The sequence below is a fragment of the Anomaloglossus baeobatrachus genome, chromosome 5, assembly GCF_048569485.1.
Source record: "Anomaloglossus baeobatrachus isolate aAnoBae1 chromosome 5, aAnoBae1.hap1, whole genome shotgun sequence".
Classification (NCBI taxonomy): domain Eukaryota; kingdom Metazoa; phylum Chordata; class Amphibia; order Anura; family Aromobatidae; genus Anomaloglossus; species Anomaloglossus baeobatrachus.
This window is the reverse complement of record NC_134357.1, coordinates 335,390,587-335,415,228: the sequence shown is the minus strand read 5'-3', so window position 1 is coordinate 335,415,228 and position 24,642 is coordinate 335,390,587. Positions and strand designations below refer to the sequence as shown.

The 24,642-nt window shown below is 49.1% G+C and overlaps 1 long non-coding RNA gene and 1 pseudogene across 1 annotated transcript in view; one reads left to right on the top strand and one right to left on the bottom strand.

Moving 5' to 3' along the window:
* Positions 1–24,642, top strand: part of LOC142311427 (uncharacterized) — a 225,553-nt gene that overhangs the window by 189,528 nt on the left and 11,383 nt on the right. The window lies entirely within an intron of this gene.
* Positions 2,371–7,255, bottom strand: LOC142310521 (transmembrane protein 185A-like; annotated as a pseudogene).

Below are 24,642 nucleotides of genomic sequence, written 5' to 3'. Positions count from 1 at the left end.
AAACAAACAAAAAAAACGGTGGTGGTTGGACAGCCCGTGGACGGTCTGTATTTAACCAAGGGGGAGTGTGACGCCCTGGCAAAACCAGGTAGTTACAAATAGGCCCCTGCATAACACCTTCCCTCATTAGGAAACACACAGCCAACCAGAAAACCTAGTCACCGCCCCTTAGGAACAGACAGACACACCAGTGGGCGTCACCAGGCGGTTGGGACACGCCCACCTATGGGGTTTAGACGGCCCAGGGCGGGAAAAAGAGCAGTCAAGCTTTAGAGTTCAGTTTAGAGAGGAGTGTGGGCTGGAGCTAAGTGTAGCTCCAGCAGTGAAGTTGAAGTTGAACGGTACCAGGGTAGGAGCCCTGGTGCCACTGGCTAGGAGGCAGACGGTGGTCTCCGTCAGCAGGAGACGGGAAGACGGCTCGGTGGAACCTAGGTGGACCGGGCCAGGGTTGTAGCCCGCTGGTACCGACACGGGGAACCGACCCGGAAACCGTAGTACAAAGGGGGGTACTCGGACCCTGAAGCCAGGAACCAGAAACAAGTGGAACTGGTTAATTAACCGATTGAGGCCAGGACTAGAGGTCCTGTCCCACCCAAAGACACCAGCCCACCGATTAAGGATAAGAGGTCACCGCCAGGGCCCATGGATCCCACGGGCCAGCGTCTGCGGGCACGGCTCCTTAGGCCACATCCAGCCGGGAGCGGACTCCTGAGTTTTATACTGGGAAAGTCCACCTTACACAACGGTGCAGAAAAAGGATAGAGACCACCAGACGGGTGGGGGATCCCGAACGCAATCGGCCGTGGCACCGGCACCGGCCACCACCACCTTGGTTTACCAGAGACTTGTGTGTTTTACTAACAGTAAGTACACCAGCACCCCCTGCGGTTATCATCTCCCCCTGCACCAGAGCCATCGGGTCCCGGGGCCACCATCCCTGCCCACAGAGGGGTTAACAACTTGCTGCACAACATCTCCCCTGGGTGCCCCGTAACAGCAGCGGTGGTGTCCCACCTCACCACACACGGTGGATGGCGTCACGAACTTACTACGGCCTAGACCATACATCAACGTCCCCCCATTTATTCGGCGTATCCGCGAGATCCCCGGGTCCGGAGACCCTCGAGCCACCACCCCTGAAGGTCCGGGCCCGAGCAGCGACTGGCTGCACACCCCGTTCGCATGTTGTTTATTTCCATGCGTTATGCGTCCCCAGCAAAGTCTATGTAAACTGTGCAAATTCCATGTGCACGTTGCATTTTAGAACGCAGTGATTTGCATGCTGATATTTGTTGCTGAATCGCTGCATTCAAAAAAGCAGCATGTCACTTATTTTGTGCGCTTTGGATGCTGCTCCCACTCTGTCTATGGAAGAGAAAGTATCCAGAGCGCATAAATTCTGCATCAATTCGGCAGTCACAATACATCCATAACGCATCATATTGGCTGCGTTTTGAAACGCTCATGCGCTGCCAAATCGCTGCAGAGTTTTCAGCATGACAATATGCAACGTGCACACATAGTGTAACAGTTAAGGCTACTTTACACGCTGCGATATCGGTCCCGATATCGCTAGCGTGGATACCCGCCCCCATCTGTTGTGCGACACGGGCAAATCGCTGCCCGTGCCGCACAACATCGCGCAGACCCGTCACACATACTTACCTGCCCGGCGACGTCGCTATGACCGGCGAACCGCCTCCTTTCTAAGGGGGCGGTCCGTGTGGCGTCACAGTGACGTCGCTGAGCGGCCGCCCAATAGAAGCGGAGGGGCAGAGATGAGTGGCCGGAACATCCCGCCCACCTCCTTCCTTCCTCATAGCGGCCGGGAGGCAGGTAAGGAGAGGTTCCTTGTTCCTGCGGCGTCACACATAGCGATGTGTGCTGCCGCAGGAGCGACGGACTACATCGTTACTGCTGCAGTAACGATAATCGAGAATGGACCCCCATGTCACCGATGAGCGATTTTGCACGTTTTTGCAACGATGCAAAATCGCTCATCGGTGTCACACGCAGCAACATCGCTAATGCGGCCGGATGTGCGTCACAAATTCCGTGACCCCAACGACTCCGCATTAGCGATGTCGCAGCGTGTAAAGCCCCCTTTAGCCGTACATTCATTCATTTCCAGGAGGAATAACAGAGGAATATTACAACACAGCCTTTGACACGTGCAAGAACTTGCCAAAACAGACGTGTCAGGAAAGCATAAAGGATTCTTTACGCTGCGTTATAAAGTAACAAACAAACAAAAAAAAAGCCCCAGAGTGAGGTCAATAGCGTTTTCAGTCTTGTAACGTACTGAGGAGCAGTATCTGAAATCCACTGGGAAAAACAGGCTGTGTACTGGGACTCTCTACCATCACCGCATTAATCTGGCATGTCAATGTTCAGTTTGGGTGGTGGCACCACGTACTTCCCCGGGCTCCGAGTGATAACCACATTGGTCTTTCTGTGAAACATTGGAGCGATCTTGGGTGGCTCCGGCACGGGGGTCTCCTCCGCATCCTCACTGTCCTCATGGTGAATGTAATAGGAGATATTACCATACTCCCGCAGGAAAGGGAAGATCTCCAGCAAGAACTGGCAGAAGTCTTTACGAATACCAAACCACCCTGGAAGATTAAGGCTACAGTAAGGTTTCCACAATGTGACCACATTACCACCTCACACAGAACGTACGGCACTTACAGTGATTGCCTCCTTTCTGGCCAAACGTCGCTGCCATCAGGGTAATTAAAGAAAGCCAGAGAGGGACAAAGATGGAGATATAGGAGAATAAATTATGTCCGTCCAATCGATGAACAAGCAAGATCTGCAACGAGAGAAGACAGTGATTAGACACCACTCACAAAAAGTTATATTTGGATTTTGGGAGAAAGTTTAGGATGATCCCAAAATGCTCTCTGACCAGGGGTGGAATTCAGCCGATTCAGTCCGATTCGGGTGAACCGGTTGTTAAAATGGCAGCCGGTTCCCCGAGCTGGCAACAAACTGCTCTGGCGATCCGGTTCTCTGTATTGACTTGTGTTTAATGTCTTTTAAGACATTAACACAAATGAATCTCCGTACGCGCCGCACTTCCTGGTTCAGTGGAGCCTGTCTGCTCCCTGACCTGGCGTGCAGCAATGCACTGCCGCTGCAGAGGTCACAGCAGCATGGTGAGGTGGCACCGCCTGCCAGCGTCAGTGTTCCTGCAGAGTGCCGCGGAGGATGGAAGAAAGAGGAGAGGCTGCCAGTGCTTAAAGCAGGTAAGGGCTCAGTGAGCCAAAGATGCAGGGAGACAAGAATCTGCAGCTGAGAGAAGCCACAAAGATGGGAACTATATGGGAAAAGGAGCCACATGGGACGAGATCTTCAGGGGAGAGGAGCCGCATAAGATGGAAACTATATGGGAAAAGGAGTCACATGGGACGAGATCTACAGGGGAGAGGAGCGGCATAAGATGGGAACTATATGGGAAAAGGAGCCACATGGGACAATATCTGCAGGGGAGAAGGAGCACATGGGATGACATCTGCTGGGGAAAGAGGCCATGATGGGATGTGCAGGTGAAAAAGGCCATAATGTGATGGGATCTGCAGGGGAAAGAGGCCATAATAGGATGGGATTTGCAGGGGAAAGAGGCCATAATGGGATGGGATCTTCAGGGGAAAGAGGCCATAATGGGATGGGATCTGCAATGGAAAGAGGCCATAATGGAATGGGATCTGCAATAGAAAGAGGCCATAATGGGATGGGATCTGCAAGGGAAAGAGGCCATAATGGGATGGGATCTGCAATGGAAAGAGGCCATAATGGGATGGGATCTGCAGGGGAAACAGGCCATAATGGGATGGGATCTACAATGGAAAGAGGCCATAATGGGATGGGATCTGTCGGGGGAAAGGAGCCACATGGGATGGAATCTGCAAGGGAAAGAGAAGACATGGGATGGGATCTGTAGGGAGAAACGAGCCACATGGGATGCGATCTGTATGGGGAAGGTCGTCCGTTCCAATTTTAGCAGGGCTCCTTTAGTAATAATAATTTTTAAAAAATTGTAGAAAACCTGTTTAATACAATATGACTGACAGTGACTTGAACAACTGGTGCTGGACAGGAGAGTGAAGGTATAGGAGGGTAAGAAGGGGAAGGAGATTTTACTTTAAATTACTTGTATTTTTTGTTGAGGAAAGTGCGTGAAAATGGATGTGGTTAACAAAATGGGTGTGGTTAAAGAATGGGTGTGGTTTTCAAATGGGCGGAGTTTACAGAGAACCTGTTGTTAAAAATTTGAATCCCACCCCTGCCTCTGACCTTTTCAACCTTTTCAGGTGAAGGTAATGTGACCTTCTCTCTTCTGAATGCACATGTACAACTGTTCAATCAGATCAGCAGACATGTGGGGGGATTACTGTGGCCAAGTCGCAGGAGCCCACGGTAACAGGACAGACATGGCCAAGGATGTATAGGTACATCTTTGGTTGTGAAGGGGTTAAAGAAGTTTTTTTATTTAAAAAAAAAAAAAATGGTTCTGGGCACACAGATATTCTGAAACCAGAAAACCCTGTAACCAGATTCCCGGAATGGAAAACAGTATTTTTTTTATGGCACAGTCTCTATATTCTATGGATTAGGCCCCTTTTAGACTTCTGTGTTTCAGTTATGTGTGACATCCATTTTTTACAAGGATGCCAAATGTAATCAAGTTATTTTATGGGCTAACTCACACGTCCATGTTTTCACATGAACCGTGTGTTACCGCCCGTACACAAGGAGATATATCCGTTTTTTGTCCGGCAGCCTGATGTCACACAGATCGCAAACTGAAGTGAAAACACGTCTTTGAAATATAATGATTTTCTATATTTATCTGTCTCCAGCGCTGCTGTCTCTGCCTCTGCTGTTGCTCCAGGGGCTGGCTAATTATGCTCATGCAAATTCACTTGACTCACAGTGGACCCATAAGCAGTAGCAGCACCAGGGAGAGCATCGGGGACAGCTTCGCCGGAGACAGGTGAGTATCCAGCAGTGTGTGCAGTGATGTCAGGAGGTCATCAGAGTATCCAATAAACTCGGATGACCTCCTGATGATACCCTGCAGACATGCGCGCTACCGCTGGTGTCGCAAAAGTGACTTCATGAGTTCATCAGAGTTCATTGGGAACTTCAATGAACCCATGACGTTACTGCCACGACACCCGCGGAGTGGAGGAGGGGTGTTGTTCAAATAAACTTTTTTTATCCTACTTTCAACTACTTGATTTGTAATGGGGGTGTCTGCTAGATGACGCTTATTACTAATACCAGAGCTTGATTGCAGTTGGAGCTGGCATCAACCCCACAATAATCACCCCGTTTGCACCGCACCAGGGCAACGGGAAGAGCCAGGTCCGGCACCACAATCGGTGCATATAACGGATGCACCACTTCTGGGACGGCTACGGGCTGCTGTTGGTAGGCTGGAAAGGGCCAAATAGCCATGGCAGAGCTGTGAGTTGCAGCCCGCAGCTGCTGCTGGTCCTGTGCTGGATATGAAAAATAGGGGGGACCCCATTTCATTTTTTTTTTTTTTTTAATAAAAAACCTGCAAAACAGCTGGCCAAGCTAGCTATCTGTATATCTATTGAGCTATTATATCTGTTCTTTCTATCTATCTCTCTATATCTATCTATCTATAATTTTTCTGGCTTTACACATCTTTTACACATTAAAAACCATTAATTTCAGTATCTTGCGTTTTGGTCACACAAATGTCACACGTATGCAAACACGGATGTCACACGGAGGACCATACCGGTACGTGTGAAATGTCTGCATTTAAACACGGACGTCTGAAAGGAGCCTTAGTTGGCGATCTGCAGCACCTGGCAGCAGCCACTACCCCTAACACAGCTCTGCTGTTCAGCTCCATTCAACAGTTATGTGAAGCTGAGAAAAGCTAATCGTCGGGGTCCCCCAATATATGACATTGAAATTATGTTCTTAGACAAGCCCTTAAATGTTTGGTGGACTTAAGGCCGCTTTACACGCTGCGATATCGTGACCGATATCGCTAGCATGCGTACCCGCACCCATCGGTTGTGCGACACGGGCAAATCGCTGCCCGTGCCGCACAACATCGCACGGACCCGTCACACTACTTACCTGCCTACCGACGTCGCTGTGACCGGCGAACCGCCTCCTTTCTAAGGGGGCAGTTCGTTCAGCGTCACAGCGACGTCACAGCAGCGTCACTGAACCGCCGCCCAATAGAAGCGGAGGGGCGGAGATGAGCGGGACGTAATATCCCACCCACCTTCTTCCTTCCTCATTGCCGGTGGCCGCAGGTAAGGTGAGGTTCCTCGTTCCTGCGGTGTCACACATAGCGATGTGTGCTGCCGCAGGAGCGACGAACGACTTCGTACACCGATCAGCATCAATATTTGAGAATGGACCCCCATGTCACCGATGAGCGATTTTAAACGATTTTGCGGCGATTCAAAATCGCTCATAGGTGTCACACGCAAAGACATCGCTAAAGCGACCGGATGTGCGTCACAAATTCCGTGACCCCAACGAGATTGCTCGGGCGATGTTGCAGCGTGTAAAGCCCGCTTTACTCTAAGACCAGACCATTACTGATCAAAATGGATGGCCTACAATATGGAGAGAAAATCAATGTTGTAGTCCTGGAAATAATCCACCTTTAACAGGAATAGGTGAAATAATATATATTATCTACATGTACCAAATGACCATTCACACTGATATAATTTATCTATAGGGATAACTATAACTGTCAGTCAACCATACTGGATCCCATGATTATGTAGAAGTATCAGTATAGACTCCATGCTGAATATGTGACCCCCACCACAGTCACGTACCTCAAAAGTGAGCTATGGCACGACGACAGCCATCCAGCTGACAGCCATGGTGATGTGGGTCCTTCTTTGCTCAGCGATGACGTCCATGGATCGTAAGAACAAGACGGACCACACAATGTAGTCCAGGACCACCAAACAGAGGAAGGACATCAGGATCCAGAATGGCGCTCAGACCACCTGAGCACAGAAGACATGGGAAATCACTGAATAATATGGAGCCAATTACCCAGCGGCCGCACACCAGGAAGAGCACATGGCGGACATCAAGAAGGAAGAAAACTTACAAGCCACGGCCATGTGATGATGCTGTCCAGCCTCAGGACAATGAATATAAACTGCAAGATGTTCACCGAGCACAAGATCTCCAGCTGCAGGGAGAAGAGGTGCAGGTCATTCGTCCCCATACAGCAGATACAGGTGCATCTCAATTAATTAGAATATCATCAAAAAGTTAATTTATTTCAGTAATTTAATACAAAAAGGGAAATGCATATAATATAGTCATTACACACATATGGATCTGTGCCGCCCCCATGCCAGCAGCAGCCGGCGCTGCTCGGATCCGCACCCGCTGTGTGGCTCGAGGGATCTTCCGGACCCGGGGGTCACGCGGACACGCCAAATGAAAAGGGGCACGTAGTTGTACGGCCTTGGCCGTATTTGGTTCGTGACGCCACCCACGGTATGTGGTGAAGTGGGACACCACCGCTGCTGTTGTGGGATACCCAGGGGCGATGTAGTGGCAGCCGGATGTTAACCCCTCCGTGGATAGGGATGGTTGGCCGGGGCCCAGTGTCCCTGTGCAGGGTATGGCGATGGCAGGGGCTTGCGCGCCCGGATGGACCAGGGGATGTTTGGTTACTCACAATTAAATGAATCACACGAGTCTTTTGGTAAACCAAGGTGCTGGTGGCCGGCCGCCGCGGCCGGTTGTACTCTGATCCCCCACCCGGGCTGGTGGTCGCCGTCTTTTCCTCTGCACTGGTTGTGGTTGTGTTTTTAGACTTCCCAGTATGGAAGTCCGCTCCCGGCTTTCTGTGTGCCTGAGGAGCCGTGCCCGCTGACGCTGACCCGTGGGATCTGTTGGCCCTGGCGGTTGCCCTATCCCTCTCTGAGGGTGGTTGTCTGCTTTTGGGACTTTGGCTGGGACAGGACCTATAATCCTGCCCTCAATCGGTTGATTAGCTAGACCGTTGGTTCCGGTCCTGGCTTCAGGGTCCGAGTACTCCTTCTGTGCACGGTATCCGGTCGGGTCTCCGGTGTCGGTACTGGCGGGCTCCAACCCTGTCTCGGTCCTCCTCGGATCTGCCGAGCCATCTTCCCGTCTGCTACTGACGGAGACCACCGTCTGCCACCTAGCCAAGGTACTAGGGCTCCGACCCTGGCATCGTCCAACTTGAACTTCTCCTCCGCTGGAGCTACACCTAGCTCCAGCCTCCACTTCTCTCAACTTGAACTACAGACTTCATCTACTTGTTTTCCCGCCCGGGCTGTCTAGACCCCTAGGTGGGAGTTCCCTAACCGCCTGGTCCCGCCCACTGGTGTACCTGTCTTGCCCTGAGGGGGGGTGACTAGGGTTTCAGGTCGGCTGTATGGGATCTAGGTGAGGGAAGGTGTTATGCGGGGGCCTATTGTGTGACTACCTGGTTTTGCCAGGGCGTCACAGATCTATTTCAAGTGTTTATTTCTGTTAATGTTGATGATTTTGGCTTACAGCCAATGAAAACCCAACAGTCATTATCTTAAAAAAATTGAATTATTACCACACCTGCAAAGGCTTTCTAAGTGTTTAAAATGGTCTATAGTCTGGTTCAGTAGGCTACACAATCATGGGGAAGACTGCTGACTTAACAGATATACAGTAGATAGTCACTGACACACTCCACAAGGAGGGTAAACCATAAAAGGTTGTTGCTAAAGAAGCTGGCTGTTCACAGAGTGCTGTATCCAAGCATAGTAGTGGAAAGTTGAGTGGAATGAAAAAGTTTGGTAGAAAAACGTGCACAAGCAACCGGGATAACCGCAGCCTTAATAGGATTGTTAAGAAAAGGCCATTCAAAAATTTGGGAGAGATTCACAAGGAGTGGACTCTGCTGCTGGAGTCAGTGCTTCAAGAGCCACCACACATAGAGGTATCCAGGACATGGGCTACAACTGTCGCATTCCTTGTGTTAAGCCACTCATGACCAATAGACAATGCCAAGGGGTGCGTCTTAAAATCAGAATGTAGCTTACCGGGAGGTGGTGGAGAGCAGTGGCGTAACTAGAGTTTGATGGGCCCCAGGGCAAAGTTTGGACCTGGCCCCCCCCAAGCCATGTACACTGACACTTGGGGTACGGGATAATGACACTGACACTTGGCTCTTACCCTCAGCACCCAGGTTTCCCATGATCTGAAATCCCTCTATTGGCACCCAGCTTTCCTATGTTCTGGTAATAATAATAATAAAGTTTATTTATATAGCGCCAACATATTCCGCAGCACTTTACAATCCGGTGGGGGGTTGTATAGACAAAAACAAAACAAAATAGTACATAATTCAACAGCTAGAGTAGGAATGAGGGCCCTTCTCGAAAGCTTACAATCTATGGGGAAAAAGGGGGACACAAAAGGTGAAGCACACTTGTAGATCTGGCCGGCCATCGTTATGCTAGTTTATTGGTTACATATAAAGATAAATGATCTGGTCTTTAGACAGTAACCTTTTTGTGTGCCCTTACGTGCTATTGGTTGTATGTAGGATATGAGGACAGAAATAGGAGAGAGAAGGTTCCAAGTAGCATTTAGAAGGTGGGACGGGGGAGAGCTAGGTTAGTAAGTTATTATGATAAGCTTGTCTGAAGAGATGTGTTTTTAATGTACACTTAAAAACTTGGGGGCTGGATATTAGTCGCATTCTTTGGGGGTAGAGCATTTCAGAAAACTGGTGCGGCACGAGAAAAGTCTTGGAGACGGAGGTGTGAGGTTCATATTATGGAGGATGTTAGTCCAAGATCATTTGCGGAACGAAGGGGGTGGGTAGGATGATAGACAGAGATGAGGGATGAGATATATGGTGGTGCAGAGCTGTGGAGAGCTTTGTGGTTGAGGGATATGAGTTTGTATTGTATTCTGTAGCTGATAGGTAGCCAGTGTAGTGACTGGCACAAGGTGGAGACATCGGTGAAGCGGCTGGACAGGAATATGACCCTGGCTGCTGCATTCAAGATGGATTGGAGAGGGGAGAGTTTGGTCCAAAGGAGACCAATCAATAAAGAGTTGCAGTAATCCAGGCGGGAATGAATAAGAGCGACTGTAAGGGTTTTTGCCGTTTCGAAAGTAAGAAATGGTCGGATTCTGGAGATGTTTTTGAGATGTAGGTGACATGTGCGAGTGAGTGATTGTATATGGGGAATGAAGGAGAGTTCTGAGTCAAATATGACCCCAAGACAGCGAGCATGCTGCTTGGGAATGATGATTAAATCATCGAAGGTAATTGAGATGTCAGGTGTAGGTTGGTTGGTAGAGGGAGGAAACACAAGAAACTCAGTTTTGGAGAGAGTCAATTTTAGATAGAGGGAGGACATGCTTTGAGAGACAGCAGACAGACAATCTCTGGTATTTTGTAACAAAGCAGGGGTGATGATTAGAGATGATGTATATAATTGGGTGTCATCAGCATAGACATGGTATTGGAAACCGTATCTGCTGATGGTTTGTCCAATAGGGGCAGTGTATAGAGAGAAAAGGAGAGGGCCCAAGACTGAGCCTTGAGGAACCCCGAAGTTGGGTGGGGTGACTCGCGTAGTCTGCCACAGTACAGCGCAGCTCCTATCTCACAGAGAGGAGCCGGCTGCTGATCTGCAGGGTGGGCCCCTAACCTGCCGGCCCTTGTCGCAATGGCAACCACTGCGACCACGATTGTTACGCCCCTGAAGCTGAGTGTATGTAGATACATGTGTATGTGTGTGTTATGTCCGCTAAAGGAATCCGCATTGTTGCATTTGCAATCACAAAATTTTGCACACCCGCCTCAAGTGACTCAGGGAACGTCATAGACTACGGTATATTTTGAGGGGAAGATTTAACCCTGCGCTTTAGTCATTCACAATTAAAAACTGATTACATTAAAGTCAATGGCGCTGGGAGCTACAGGCAGGGCCGGACTGGGACTAAAATTCAGCCCTGGCATTTGAGGGTACACAGGCCCACTTGTTGTGTAATATATTTGTGTGTGTTGAATGTGTAATATCTTTGTGCACTTTTAGGTTGTGTAACACGACCATATAATATGCAGTCACGGCTGCGTCCAGTATTACAGCTCAGTCCTATTTATTGCTTTTAGTGGCAGGACCTGGTGAAGCCGCTATTTTCCCTACAGAGCTGTGTCTCGCAGATAATGAAGAGGATGCAGCACTCTCCATATAATGCTGAGGTCACATAGCTGATGGGCAGGGATACAAAATCAGATCCCCCTGAACTAATATTGATGACCCATTCTACAGAGAGGTGATCAGGGAATCTGTATTTCACTAGTGCTAATTTTGGGTGCATACCACTTAGGGCAGGGGTCTCAAACTCAGCTGGGTGTATGGGCCGCAAATAGAAAAAAAATTATTTGGGGGCTGCATTCTTTGCAGGGCCAAGTGGCATTTTAGTGATTCCATGTATATTCTTCTATACACCTTTGGGTCACTTTTTGTGAACATTTTTTGCTTGTTTATTAAAACAAACCTGCATTTTTTTGTTACGTTTATATGTAAAAAAGCATTTTCAATGGTAAAAAATTTTTTTTTATCTTTCTTGTTCCCAGTACTAATGTGCCCATACTTGTGCATGTAGTAATGTACCCATCCTTGTGCCCAGTAATAATGTGCCCATGCTTGTGCCTTGTAGTAATGTGCCCATCTTTCTGCCCAGTAGTAATGTGCCCAGTAGCATTGTGCGTATACGTGTAGGATTGTGTCCATCCTTGTAGCATTGTGTCCATCCTTGTAGCCTTGTGCCCATCCTTGTAGCATTGTGCCAATCCTTGTAGAATTGTGCCCATCCTTGTATCATTGTGCCCAAGTAGTAATGTCTCCAGTCCTCATTCTAGTTCCCTATTATGCTGTTCTTGACATACACAAAAAAAAAAAAGAGATTCTTCTCACCTTTCCTCCGTTCCCTTTTTTCTCTTAACTGCTTGTTGTGGCCTGCAGACCCGTAGAACCTGTGACGATCGCGTTACTGTGCAGGGGGTCAGCGCCGGCAGGGCTTTACTACACTTGATTCATTTGCGGCACAGCGCGCACTTGGGAGCTCTCTACCATTCACAGGCAAGCAGGTGACTTCATATAGCGATGTTTCCTTACCTGCTTGATATTGGTATCAGTGGCGTAACTAGAGTTCGATGGGCCCCGGTGCAAAATTAGGGCCGGGGCCCCCCTTAGGGTACAGGATGCTTACGCTGACACATGGCTCTTTCCCTTAGCACCCAGCTTTCCCATGTTCCGATATCCCTTTTTTCCTCAGTACCCAACTTTCCATGTTCTGATATTCATCTTGTCTTGAACACTCAGGTTTCCAATGCTCTGCTATACAACTTTCCCTCAGCACCCAGCTTGCCCTTGATATCAGAGCAGGGAAACCTGGGTGGTGAGGGAAAGATGTATAGCAAAACATGGGAAAGTTGAGTGCTAAGAGAAAGATGTATAGCAGAGCATGGGTGGGTGACCCAGCACTCCGCATCAGCTGGGCGCTGAGGACAAGATAGATATCAGCATATATGAAATCTGGGTTCTGAGGGATATCAGAGCATGGGAAAGCTGGGTGCTGAGGGAAAAATGTATAGCAAAGCATGGGAAAGCTGGGTGCTGAGAGAAAAAGCCATCCTGGTATATAGCCTTATCCATCTTTTTTTTTTCTGTACATTATATTTGTGCTATAAATAACATTATAGATTTATTCATGTTGCATCTAAAAATGGTAGTTGTTTTTTAATGGTACACGATTTTTGGTATTTTTAAAAGGGTTTTTTGGCTCTTTTAGTATTAATTCTGCTTTTTTAGTATCTGAATTTTAAAAATGCCACACATGTACAAATTCACACAAATGACAAGGCTGTGGGGCAAGGGGCAGTAGAGTGCAGCTGTGGGGGAGGAGGCAGTAGAGTGCAGCTGTGGGGGAGGAGGCAGTAGAGTGCAGCTGTGGGGGAGGGGGCAGGAGAGTGCAGCTGTGGGGGAGGGGGCAGGAGAGTGCAGCTGTGGGGCAGGGGGCAGGACAGTGCAGCTGTGGAGGAGGGGGCAGGACAGTGCTGCTGTGGGGGAGGGGGCAGAAGAGTGCAGCTGTGAGAGGCAAATAGGAGGATAGTGTGACGCCCCTGGACTACTCAGGTCATCACAGGGTACTGCATGCACTTTCTCTCCCTGTCCAGGATTCAACCCCCCCATGGTTCTGGGTCGCTATCCTGCAGTACTGCCTCCACCAGCAAATAAAATTCTAGATACACCATAGATACTGGCAGCAGCCAGCACCGGCTTGTTCTTTTTGTATATAGTTGCGCCCAGCGTGCCCACCAGAGTCGTCTTTTATGCCTCCAGGACTTCAACCCTGTCACGGAAGCAAGTAGGAAGCAGTAGCGTTCAGGTTGTTTGGGTTGTGGGTTGAAGGGAGAGGGACATTGGGAATGGACTGTCGAAGGAAGGTGCTGCAGTGGAGTAGGCTGAGCACCGACTACCGCTACAACCGGTAGCGTTCCCAGGGTTCTACTAAATGAAAATTAAGTCTAAGGGGCACTTTGCACGCTGCGACATCGCAGGCCGATGCTGCGATGCCGAGCGCGATAGTGCCCGCCCCCGTCGCAACTGCGATATCCTTGTGATAGCTGCCGTAGCGAACATTATCGCTACGGCAACTTCACATGGACTCACCTGTCCTGCGACCGTCGCTCTGGCCGGCGACCCGCCTCCTTATCAAGGGGGCGGGTCGTGCGGCGTCACTGCGACGTCACACGGCAAGCGGCCAATAGGAGCGGAGGGGCGGAGATGAGCGGGATGTAAACATCCCGCCCACCTCCTTCCTTCCGCATAACCTACGGAAGCCGCGGTGACGCCGGTAGGAGATGTTCCTCGCTCCTGCGGATTCACACACAGCGATGTGTGCTGCCGCAGGAACGAGGAACAACATCGGACCGTCGCGTCAGCGTAATCATGGATTACGCCGACGCTGCACCGATGATACGATTACGACGCTTTTGCGCTCGTTAATCGTATCAACGAGCCTTTACACACTACGATGTCGCATGCGATGCCGGAAGTGCGTCATTTTCAATTTGACCCCACCGACATCGCACCTGCGATGTCGTAGTGTGCAAAGCCCGCCTAAGAGTTTTAATGCAACGTTTGAGTAATGTGCCTCCCCTGTGAGGGATGTGGAATCTATATATATAAGTGCCTTATTCTGTCAGTCTATCTTGCTCCAAAATGACGTCATTATAGTGACAACCGTCGCATTGGCCGCTCAACTCAGACCGGCCCCGTCCCCCACATGCATTGGCCGCTCGGCCCCCCTAGGACTACTCCTCCTATTATACTCCTCTCTCCCCAGGACTACTCCTCCTATTATACTCCTCTCACCTCCAGGACTACTCCTATTATACTCCTCTCCCCCCCAGGACTACTCCTCCTATTATACTCCTCTCTCCCCAGGACTGCGCCTCCTATTATACTCCTCCTATTATACTCCTCTCTGAGGGGTGCGCAGCATGGGGGTTGGAGCATGATGGGGGGTGCGCAACATGGGGATGAAGCAAAATGGGGGGTGCGCAGCATGGGGGGATAAAGCACGATGGGGGGTGCGCAGCATGAGGGGATGAAGCACGATGGTGGGTGCGCAGCATGGGGGGATGAAGCACAATAGGGGTGTGCAGCATGGGGGATGGAGCATGATGGGGGTGCGCAGCATGGTGGATGGACATGATGGGGGTGCGCAGCATGGAGGATGGAGCACGATGGGGGGTGCGCAGCATGGGGGATGGAGCATGATGGGGGTGCACAACTCCCCCCAAAACACACACACCGCCACACACGCACCGCACAACACACCACACACACACTGGGGACCACAAACACCACCCTACACAGACACCCACACACACACAACACTCAACACACAAATATACGCACACACCGCGCAACACACACACACTGCACAAAACATACCTCCCCCAAACACACACGCACCCCACACACACACATACAAACCGCGCAATACACACAGCACAACACACACACAACGCTGCACACAGCGCTCCATAAACAACGCAACACACACAACGCAACACACAAACAACACCGCTCTCACACACCCTCACATCCAGACAACACCCAGAACATTTACAGCGCCCTACACAAACACTTGGTAACTACACACAATAACATCTATATGTATAACAAAAATCATATATTAACTACTCAATAAATTCTAGAATACCCGATGTGTTAGAATTAGAGATGAGCGAACCGGTCGCGGTTCGGCTCGAGGTTGGTTCGCCGAACGGACCTCCCGTTCGAGTTCGGTTCGTCGAACGTTCGACGAACCGAACTCGAACTGCATAGGAAACAATGGCAGGCAATCACAAACACAGAAAAACACCTAGAAAACACCCTCAAAGGTGTCCTAAAGGTGACAAACAACTCAAACACATTGGAAAGTGACAAGGACATATACTCATGCGAAAACAAAACAGCTGGACAAGGAAAAAGAGGAGGACACACAGATATAGGCATGGCACGCCCTTCTAAAATCATGTAAAACACCGCAAGGTGACTCCAAGCGGAGTCTCCATTTTTTCCAAAAATTGGGCCACACACACACACCCACCCCTTCAGTGGCAGCAGTTGTGCCCCAGTTGTACACTTCACAGCTACATTTGCATCAAGCACATTCAAAAATACGCCATTCTTATCCGTCCCCAGGATGACACCGGGGTAGGTAGCAAAGTCTTTCCTGATCCCAGCTCTGTTCATCTTGGCTTCTTTTAAAAACACATCAAGCAAGGGTTACTCCAAGCGGAGTCTCCCTTTTTTTCCAAAAATTGGGCCACACAGACACCCACCCCATCAGTGGCAGCACTTGGGCCCTAGTTGCAAACAGGATGTTTTGATTTGCATCAAGCACATTCAAAAATACGCCATTCTTATCCGTCCCCAGGATGACACCGGGGTAGGTAGCAAAGTCTTTGCTGATCCCAGCTCTGTTCATCTTGGCTTCTTTTAAAAACACATCAAGCAAGGGTTACTCCAAGCGGAGTCTCCCTTTTTTTTCCAAAAATTGGGCCACACAGACACCCACCCCATCAGTGGCAGCACTTGGGCCCTAGTTGCAAACAGGATGTTTTGATTTGCATCAAGCACATTCAAAAATACGCCATTCTTATCCGTCCCCAGGATGACACCGGGGTAGGTAGCAAAGTATTTCCTGATCCCAGCTCTGTTCATCTTGGCTTCTTTTAAAAACACATCAAGCAAGGGTTACTCCAAGCGGAGTCTCCCTTTTTTCCAAAAATTGGGCCACACAGACACCCACCCCATCAGTGGCAGCACTTGGGCCCTAGTTGCAAACAGGATGTTTTGATTTGCATCAAGCACATTCAAAAATACGCCATTCTTATCCGTCCCCAGGATGACACCGGGGTAGGTAGCAAAGTCTTTGCTGATCCCAGCTCTGTTCATCTTGGCTTCTTTTAAAAACACATCAAGCAAGGGTTACTCCAAGCGGAGTCTCCCTTTTTTTCCAAAAATTGGGCCACACAGACACCCACCCCATCAGTGGCAGCACTTGGGCCCTAGTTGCAAACAGGATGTTTTGATTTGCATCAAGCACATTCAAAAATACGCCATTCTTATCCGTCCCCAGGATGACACCGGGGTAGGTAGCAAAGTCTTTGCTGATCCCAGCTCTGTTCATCTTGGCTTCTTTTAAAAACACATCAAGCAAGGGTTACTCCAAGCGGAGTCTCCCTTTTTTTCCAAAAATTGGGCCACACAGACACCCACCCCATCAGTGGCAGCACTTGGGCCCTAGTTGCAAACAGGATGTTTTGATTTGCATCAAGCACATTCAAAAATACGCCATTCTTATCCGTCCCCAGGATGACACCGGGGTAGGTAGCAAAGTCTTTCCTGATCCCAGCTCTGTTCATCTTGGCTTCTTTTAAAAACACATCAAGCAAGGGTTACTCCAAGCGGAGTCTCCCTTTTTTTCCAAAAATTGGGCCACACAGACACCCACCCCATCAGTGGCAGCACTTGGGCCCTAGTTGCAAACAGGATGTTTTGATTTGCATCAAGCACATTCAAAAATACGCCATTCTTATCCGTCCCCAGGATGACACCGGGGTAGGTAGCAAAGTCTTTGCTGATCCCAGCTCTGTTCATCTTGGCTTCTTTTAAAAACACATCAAGCAAGGGTTACTCCAAGCGGAGTCTCCCTTTTTTTCCAAAAATTGGGCCACACAGACACCCACCCCATCAGTGGCAGCACTTGGGCCCTAGTTGCAAACAGGATGTTTTGATTTGCATCAAGCACATTCAAAAATACGCCATTCTTATCCGTCCCCAGGATGACACCGGGGTAGGTAGCAAAGTATTTCCTGATCCCAGCTCTGTTCATCTTGGCTTCTTTTAAAAACACATCAAGCAAGGGTTACTCCAAGCGGAGTCTCCCTTTTTTCCAAAAATTGGGCCACACAGACACCCACCCCATCAGTGGCAGCACTTGGGCCCTAGTTGCAAACAGGATGTTTTGATTTGCATCAAGCACATTCAAAAATACGCCATTCTTATCCGTCCCCAGGATGACACCGGGGTAGGTAGCAAAGTCTTTGCTGATCCCAGCTCTGTTCATCTTGGCTTCTTTTAAAAACACATCAAGCAAGGGTTACTCCAAGCGGAGTCTCCCTTTTTTTCCAAAAATTGGGCCACACAGACACCCACCCCATCAGTGGCAGCACTTGGGCCCTAGTTGCAAACAGGATGTTTTGATTTGCATCAAGCACATTCGAAAATACGCCATTCTTATCCGTCCCCAGGATGACACCGGGGTAGGTAGCAAAGTCTTTGCTGATCCCAGCTCTGTTCATCTTGGCTTCTTTTAAAAACACATCAAGCAAGGGTTACTCCAAGCGGAGTCTCCCTTTTTTTCCAAAAATTGGGCCACACAGACACCCACCCCATCAGTGGCAGCACTTGGGCCCTAGTTGCAAACAGGATGTTTTGATTTGCATCAAGCACATTCAAAAATACGCCATTCTTATCCGTCCCCAGGATGACACCGGGGTAGGTAGCAAAGTATTTCCTGATCCCAGCTCTGTTCATCTTGGCTTCTTTTAAAAACACATCAAGCAAGGGTTACTCAAAGCGGAGTCTCCCTTTTTTCCAAAAATTGGGCCACACAGACACCCACCCCATCAGTGGCAGCACTTGGGCCCTAGTTGCAAACAGGATGTTTTGATTTGCATCAAGCACATTCAAAAATACGCCATTCTTATCCGTCCCCAGGATGACACCGGGGTAGGTAGCAAAGTCTTTGCTGATCCCAGCTCTGTTCATCTTGGCTTCTTTTAAAAACACATCAAGCAAGGGTTACTCCAAGCGGAGTCTCCCTTTTTTTCCAAAAATTGGGCCACACAGACACCCACCCCATCAGTGGCAGCACTTGGGCCCTAGTTGCAAACAGGATGTTTTGATTTGCATCAAGCACATTCAAAAATACGCCATTCTTATCCGTCCCCAGGATGACACCGGGGTAGGTAGCAAAGTCTTTGCTGATCCCAGCTCTGTTCATCTTGGCTTCTTTTAAAAACACATCAAGCAAGGGTTACTCCAAGCGGAGTCTCCCTTTTTTCCAAAAATTGGGCCACACAGACACCCACCCCATCAGTGGCAGCACTTGGGCCCTAGTTGCAAACAGGATGTTTTGATTTGCATCAAGCACATTCAAAAATACGCCATTCTTATCCGTCCCCAGGATGACACCGGGGTAGGTACCAAAGTATTTCCTGATCCCAGCTCTGTTCATCTTGGCTTCTTTTAAAAACACATCAAGCAAGGGTTACTCCAAGCGGAGTCTCCCTTTTTTCCAAAAATTGGGCCACACAGACACCCACCCCATCAGTGGCAGCACTTGGGCCCTAGTTGCAAACAGGATGTTTTGATTTGCATCAAGCACATTCCAAATCCACAAGCATTTACTCTCCCCAGGATGACACAGGGGTAGTAAATTCCTTCTGGATCCATGACTTGTTCATTTTGATGAACGTCAGTCTGTCCACATTGTCACTGGACAGACGCGTGCGCTTATCTGTCAGCACACACCCAGCAGCACTGAATACACGTTCAGAGACAACGCTGGCAGCTGGACACGACAAAATCTCCAAGGCGTAACTGGAGAGCTCTGGCCATTTTTCTATGTTTGAAGCCCAAAAGGAGCAAGGCTCCAGTTGCACAGTCATGGCATCGATGTTCATTTGGAGATACTCCTGTATCATCCTCTCCAGCCGTTGAGTATGTGTCAGACTTGTTGTCTCTGGTGGCCTTGCAAAAGAGGGTCTAAAAAAATTATGAAAAGATTCCATAAAATTGCTGTTACCGGCACCAGATACGGTCCTACTGGTACGGGTAGACTGGTGAAGATGACGAGACCGTCCCATGTTTGTCAAGTTACAACTGGGAGATTCCCTCCCTGCACCTGCACGGTTGTTTGGTGGAAAAGCCGAGCTAAGATCGAGTAACAGCTTCTGCTGATACTCCTGCATACGTGCGTCCCTTTCTATGGCTGGAATTATGTCACAAAATTTGGACTTGTACCGGGGATCTAATAGTGTGGCAATCCAGTAGTCATCATCACTTCTAATTTTGACAATACGACTGTCATGTTGGAGGTAGTGCAACAAAAAGGCACTCATGTGTCTTGCGCAGCCATGCGGACCAAGTCCACGCTGTGTTTGTGGCATAGAGGTGCTACCCGTTCTTTCTTCCTCTGACATCTCCCCCCAACCTCTTTCAACTGAAATTTGACCAAGGTCTCCCTCATCCGCTGAGTCTTCCATGTCCATGGACAGTTCGTCCTCCATTTCTTCATGTTCTCCTGCACCTTGCTCAACATTTCGCCTGCTACTATGCGCCCTTGTCGATCCCTGTTCCCCATGGTCCCATGCCTGCTGCGTTGGTGATGATGAACGTCTGGACCTTGGTGATGTTGTTGTCCCTTGCACATATGAATCCTCCTGTAGTTCCTCCCCTTCATGTTGTCCCACCCCCTGACTCCGAATAGTGTTTAGCGTGTGCTCCAGCATGTAAATGACTGGAATCGTCATGCTGATAATGGCATTGTCAGAGCTAAACATATTCGTCGCCATGTCGAAACTGTGCAGAAGGGTGCATAGGTCCTTGATCTGAGACCACTCCATCAGGGTGATCTGCCCCACCTCTGCATCTCGTTGGCCCAGGCTATACGTCATGACGTATTGCACCAGGGCTCTGCGGTGCTGCCACAGTCGCTGTAACATGTGGAGAGTTGAATTCCAGCGTGTCGCCACATCGCATTTCAGGCGATGAACCGGCAGGCCGAAAGACTTCTGTAGCGATGCAAGTCGCTCAGCTGCGGCGCTTGAACGCCGGAAGTGAGCAGACAGTTTTCGTGCCCTGTTCAGAAGGCCATCTAGGCCGGGATAGTGTGTTAAAAATTGCTGCACGACAAGGTTCAACACGTGAGCCATACAAGGTACGTGTGTCACCTTGCCCAGGCGAAGGGCCGCACCCAGGTTTGCAGCATTGTCGCACACGGCCTTACCAGGCTGCAGGTTGAGTGGAGACAACCATTTATTAAACTCGGACCGCAGAGCTGACCACAACTCCTCAGCTGTGTGACTCTTATTACCAAGACATGTCAAGCTAAAGACCGCCTGATGCCGTTGCGCTCGGCTGCCAGCATAGTAATGAGGCGTGCGTGATTCCTTCTGCGCAGTGAGAACGCTGGTGGCCTGACCAGGCAGGCTTGGGGCGGAGGTGGAGGACCCAGATGAGGTGGAGGATGCAGAAGCTGTGGCGGAACTTGGACAGACAGAGGATTGACACACAAGTCGTGGGGACGGCAAGACTTGTGCAGCAGACCCTTCACCATCTATCACCATAGTTACCCAGTGCCCAGTCAGCGACATGTAACGTCCCTGTCCATGCTTACTGGTCCAAGTATCGGTGGTGAAATGCACCCGTTCACACACAGAGTTTCTCAAGGAAGCGGTGATGTTGTGTGCGACATGCTGGTGTAGCGCGGGCACACCTTTCTTAGAGAAGTAGTGGCGACTAGGCATCTGGTACTGGGGCACAGCGACAGACATAAGGTCTCTAAAATCCTGTGTGTCCACTAGGCGGAAAGGCAGCATTTCGGTAGCCAACAGCTTACAGAGGGATAGAGTCAACCTCTTAGCTTTGTCATGGGTCGGAGGAAGTGGCCTTTTATTTGACCACATCTGAGGGACAGAGATCTGGCTGCTGTGTGTAGACGGTGTTGAGTAGGGTGTCCCTGGAAGGGGCGGGCGGTGGATGGTTCGCTCCGCTAGCCGGCATTGCAGCACGGTGAGCTTCCCACCGGGACTTATGATATTTATTCATGTGACGATTCATGGAAGAAGTTGTCAAACTGCTGAGGTTTTGACCTCTACTAACAGAATCATGACAAATGTTACATATCACATGAGTTGGGCGATCTTTTTCGATGTGAAAAAAGGCCCAGGCTAGGCAAGGCTTAGAGGCCATGCGACCTGTTGATCCACCCAGAATAATGCTCATAGGCAGAGTGGTGGCTGAGGATGCAGTTGTAGACGTGCTACCAGTGCTCCGACTCTGTCCAGGAAGGCGCAAGGTAACTTCGTCGTCGGTTGCATCCTCCTCCACCGCCTCTGTTGACCTCCTCGAGTGCCTGACTGGGGGTTGACAGTAGGTGGGATCTAGAACGTCATCATCAATTGTTGTGTTCGCACTCCCCTCCCCCTCAGACCGAGCCTCTTCTTGCCCTGACCGAATATTTAAGTTGTCATCCCAATCGGGTATCTGCGTCTCATCTTCATCAGTATGTTCCTCATTGTCTATAACCACAGGTGTTACAGTTTGTGACAAAGGGTCAACATTATGCTCAGAAACTTGGTCCTCACGGCCTGAATCTGAGTCACAAAGGTTCTGGGCATCACTGCAGACCATTTCCTGTTCTGTACTCACTGTAGCTTGGGAGCAGACCTCTGATTCCCAGGCTATAGTGTGACTGAACAGCTCTGCAGACTCAGCCATCTCAGTTCCACCATACTGTGCAGGGCTGATGGAGACTTCAGAGCTGGGAGAAATCAAGTGTGATTGGGATGACAACTCAGAGGAATGGTGTTTTTTGGATGCGGTACTTGAAGTGGCTGAGAGGGCACTTGTTGGACCACTTGAGATCCATTCAAGCATTTTCCTTTTTTGCCCATCATCTACCTTTGTTCCTCTTGTTCGTGTCCGTAAAAAAGGGAGCACATCGGATTGTCCACAATAAGTAGTAGACATCTTACTTTTGCTAGTAGATGGTCTATCTTCAGCAGATGATAATGGAGCTTTGGCACCTTCCCCACTGACAAAACCTTTTTTGCCTTTTCCACCACGCCTCTTCCCCTTTCCACCAGCATCTGTCATTTTGCCACTCATGTTGATTGCGACAAGATTGTGGACTGAAAATGTGGTAGTAAAAATTGAGAGGTGGTGAAGATTGCAGTGGTGGTCTAGCTTTATTAACAGCAGAATAATAAAGAATAAATATCCCTGACAATGTAACTTAGTTATAATTCGTTGGAGTGTGCAACGCAGGCAGACGTGCTGCAAATGTCTTGGCACTAGTGGGACTATAGCAAAGTCCAATAGCCACGTATAGGATGCCACTAGGTACACTGAGTGTGTGCTAGTATAATGGCTTAGTTATAATTAGTTGGAGTGTGCAACGCAGGCAGACGTGCTGCAAATGTCTTGGCACTAGTGGGACTATAGCAAAGTCCAATAGCCACGTATAGGATGCCACTAGGTACACTGAGTGTGTGCTAGTATAATGGCTTAGTTATAATTAGTTGGAGTGTGCAACGCAGGCAGACGTGCTGCAAATGTCTTGGCACTAGTGGGACTATAGCAAAGTCCAATAGCCACGTATAGGATGCCACTAGGTACACTGAGTGTGTGCTAGTATAATGGCTTAGTTATAATTAGTTGGAGTGTGCAACGCAGGCAGACGTGCTGCAAATGTCTTGGCACTAGTGGGACTATAGCAAAGTCCAATAGCCACGTATAGGATGCCACTAGGTACACTGAGTGTGTGCTAGTATAATGGCTTAGTTATAATTAGTTGGAGTGTGCAACGCAGGCAGACGTGCTGCAAATGTCTTGGCACTAGTGGGACTATAGCAAAGTCCAATATCCACGTATAGGATGCCACTAGGTTCACTGAGTGTGTGCAAGTATAATGGCTTAGTTATAATTAGTTGGAGTGTGCAACGCAGGCAGATGCGCTCTGCAAATATCTTGGCACTAGTGGGACTATAGCAAAGTCCAATAGCCACGTATAGGATGCCACTAGGTACACTGAGTGTTTGCTAGTAAAATTGCTTAGTTTAAAAAAGTTGTAGTGTGCAATGCAGGCAGACGTGCTCTGCAAATGTCTTTGCACTAGTGGGACTATAGCAAAGTCCAATAGCCACGTATAGGATGCCACTAGGTACACTGAGTGTTTGCTAGTAAAATTGCTTAGTTTAAAAAACTTGGAGTGTGCAATGCAGGCAGATGTGCTCTGCTAATGTCTTTGCACTAGTGGGACTATAGCAAAGTCCAATAGCCACGTATAGGATGCCACTAGGTACACTGAGTGTGTGCTAGTATAATGGCTTAGTTATAATTCGTTGGAGTGTGCAACGCAGGCAGATGCGCTCTGCAAATGTCTTGGCACTAGTGGGACTATAGCAAAGTCCAATAGCCACGTATAGGATGCCACTAGGTACACTGAGTGTTTGCTAGTAAAATTGCTTAGTTTAAAAAAGTTGTAGTGTGCAATGCAGGCAGACGTGCTCTGCAAATGTCTTTGCACTAGTGGGACTATAGCAAAGTCCAATAGCCACGTATAGGATGCCAATAGGTACACTGAATGTTTGCTAGTATAATGGCTTACTTAGAATGAGTTGGAGTGTGCAGAGGACAAGAGGGTACAGTGGCAGGATTGTGGTGCTCTGGGTAGAGGAATGGAAGCCTGCCTTTCTATTCCCTCCTAATGGTGAAATGCAGGGAGGAAATCCCTGACCTGGGCTACACAGACGCTGTTGCTGTTTGCAGGACCTGTCACTTATGGCTCTCTGACCCTGCCGCTTTGAGCCCTTAAAAGGACTGCTAGAATGTGCTCTCCCTAAGCTGTCTAACGCTGTGTATGCAGCGCATACAGCTGTATCGGCTATAGGACTCAGGAGGACGGAGCTGCGACACTGATGTCTGACACCAAAGACGCAGAAGGCAGATAATGGCGTTCGTGAAGAAAATGTCCGGTTTTATAATGCAGGGACATGTGACATGCAGATCCTATCACACATGCCGTTGCTTCTCTGGCTCAAAGTCCACTTAGGTGTGTGTGTGTCTGTGATTGGCTGACATGCTGGCCCGCCCCACAAGACGCGCGCGCTTAGGGAAGGAAGACAAGAAAAAAAAAAAAAAAAATGGCGATCGCCATTATAGAAACAGCAGTGATCTGAAGGCGCTGTTCACGCACACTATA